Source organism: Chrysochloris asiatica, unplaced genomic scaffold, assembly GCF_000296735.1.
Source record: "Chrysochloris asiatica unplaced genomic scaffold, ChrAsi1.0 scaffold00265, whole genome shotgun sequence".
In the NCBI taxonomy this organism is placed as follows: Eukaryota; Metazoa; Chordata; class Mammalia; order Afrosoricida; family Chrysochloridae; genus Chrysochloris; species Chrysochloris asiatica.
Genome location: NW_006408783.1, coordinates 2517950 through 2520788, shown reverse-complemented (window position 1 = coordinate 2520788; position 2839 = coordinate 2517950).

Genomic DNA, 2839 nt, shown 5'->3' with positions numbered 1-2839 from the left:
TATCCTATGTGTTAATTATGTGTTGGCAATGGAAGTGCTCAATAGAAACAGAAGCAGAAAGTGAGATGGTGTGGAACTAAGGGAACACAGAATGACTTTCCTTCTAAAAGTATCTCCACATGTTATTAAAATTGGCTAAAAAACACAAAACAATATGAAGAAACAAGATATGCATTCCATGGAAGGATTTAAAGGCAAGCTCATTTACCCCAAAACCTGTCTCCATGTTTTTTCCCGGTATGACCAGTTATCTAAATATTTCACTGACAGGGATGAGTTTGGTGCCCATAGATCTCCTTGCACATAAACTTTTGTAGCATTTATTCAAAGGGTTTGGGAGAGAAGTCCAATATTCCTACCATTTCTACTCAACAGATCCCTACTTCTCAACACTCATATTTTTGTGTCCTTAAAGTAGAAGTGATCACAGTATCCTAGTCAAGAGCCCTGACTTTGGAATTTCAACACCATTCAGAAGCTAAACCAGGAACAAGTATACTTTTAGGAGTGATTTCTTCAATGGGCTTTAAATCTGTCAGAACGAAAACATTTAACAAGCTTGACCAGCAGCGACCAAGAGCCAGAAACTCAAGCATTGCACTTGACTGGGAGCCTGCAGGAACAGGTCCAAGAAAAGATGACAGGAAAGGAGCCCAGGCAGGTAGAGTGTGGTTACAAAGACACAGGGACTGCATTTGGGAGCAGTCCAGGCAGGTGGTCAGAACTGAAGTGGGTGGGAGTACAAAGAGTGGCATTACCAGGTAGGTAGCGCACAGCACCAGGGCATGCAAGCAATGGTAAGATGGAACACCAAGCAGAAAAGCTGGGACATGACACCAAGACGATCTGTTCACAAGAGACAGACTCTCGGGCTCCAGAGAGGAGATCTTCTAATGTGGAGCAGAGCAATGGGAACCGGAGGATAGGCAGATTATCAAAAGAGAAACCGGGTGGGACCCACTTACAGAGCCCTGATCGAAAATGAGGTTGCTCACAAAACAAGAGAGGAGCCAAACTGCCCAACAGGCTGAGCAGACACTGCAAATGACCCCAACTGAGCTCTGGTAGCGTAATGGTTACGAAGCGGGCTGCTAATCTCATGGTCAGCAGTTTGAAACTACCAGCTGTTCTGCAGGAGAAAGATGAGGCTTTCTGCTGCCGTAAAGATTTACAGCCTTGGAAACCCTGTACAGGGTCGCTATGAGTCAGAACCGACTCCACGGCACATAACAATAGTCAGAAAATGGCTGCAGGGACAGGTCCAGACTAGCTAATTCGGTATAAGATCCAAGACACACCCTGATCTTAAGTCAGCCCCAGCCCACATAATTCACTTCGGCAGTCTGCAAACTCTAGACACAGGGAGTGGCAGACAGCCACAGTTTCTTCCTACACCATGTTGTTGTTAAGTGCCGCTGAGTCGGTTCCGACTCATAACGACCTAGGATAGGGTTTCTAAGGAACAGCTGGCGAATTTGGACCACTAACCTTAAGGTTCAAATTGACCTTGCTGTCCTACATGCCAGGATTCCTCCCACATCATAGCCAGAGGTTAGAGGTATAGAGTCTTCTTTTCGATTAGAGAGAGGAGAACATTTCCACCCAGCGATTCTACTGTGTTCTGAGAAATTGAGAGACGCAAAACTTTGATCAAATACGCTGAATTTGATCAAATTGGGGCTTTTTTTTTTTAAGCCTTTATTGTTATGAATTGAGTGATACTTTATTTGCATGACAGAATATCAGTTTTTCACTCATCCTATCATATTTCATTTCATTGCAATGATTACAACCCCCTCCATGCATCATCATTCAACAGTATTTGCTTCTATTTCCTCTGTCTTTTTGTTTTTATTTTAAATGTACACAAAAACACTCAGGAACTTATAATCATTTAAACAACCCCATGGCACATTCTGCAAGGCTGCCTCCTTCTTGGGGCCTCTTTTCATACCAATTCTTGGGCACAGGGAAGAAGTACAGACTAACACCACTGTGTTCCTCATAGAGCGAGCACATGATTAGAACCACCTGGAGTGGAAAATGCAGGGGCCATTCTAGAATGCTCTGATCCTAGAAACATAATAATCAGAAGGTCTGAAGTGGGACCGGGAAGCAGCCTTTACAACCCATGGTCCAGGAGAGTCTACTGCTCCGGCAGGAAGAAGGACCTCTGCTGAGCAGAAACAGCATGTCTGGTGTGGAACTCTCTGCTGTTCATTCTTTTGCCCAGGTAATAGATACTCAGGCAGCACCATGGGCCAGAGGCCATTCTGGGGCGGATATCTTGTGTTTGTTTTCCTGCTTTAGTTAGCAAATGTGAACAAACCCAGGGAGCCTCTGAAGTTCCCTCTACAAACTGTGTATCTGAGGAGACCAAAGGAAGCAAATTATTCTAGCTTAACTCTGCATCGCGCTCAAGACACTTCCCCCAGATGCACCTGTTTAAGAAGAAGTATATAAATAAATGTTATTGTTGTCACTTCCACCCACTTCCCAGTTCACACTGCTGTTTGGGGCACTGCCATCACAGATGTGGAAGACACGTACAATGTCACTGAAACATGAACATTGATGTCAGTTGATTAAAGGGGAAAGGATTCTGTTACATCCTCATTCTTCAGAAACTTAAAGGAGCATTGACAGGAAGTATGTGTGTGCATTAGTGTGTGTGTGTTTCTCCTGTGTCCCCAGCACTGATCCCAGTGTTGGCACATGGGCTACCCTGGTGTGGCACTATAGGATAACCCTGAACTTGTAAGTTGGCAGTTCAAAACCACTAGCTTCTCTTGGAAACCATACACAGGATCTCTAAAAGTAGGAACCAACTCAATGACAC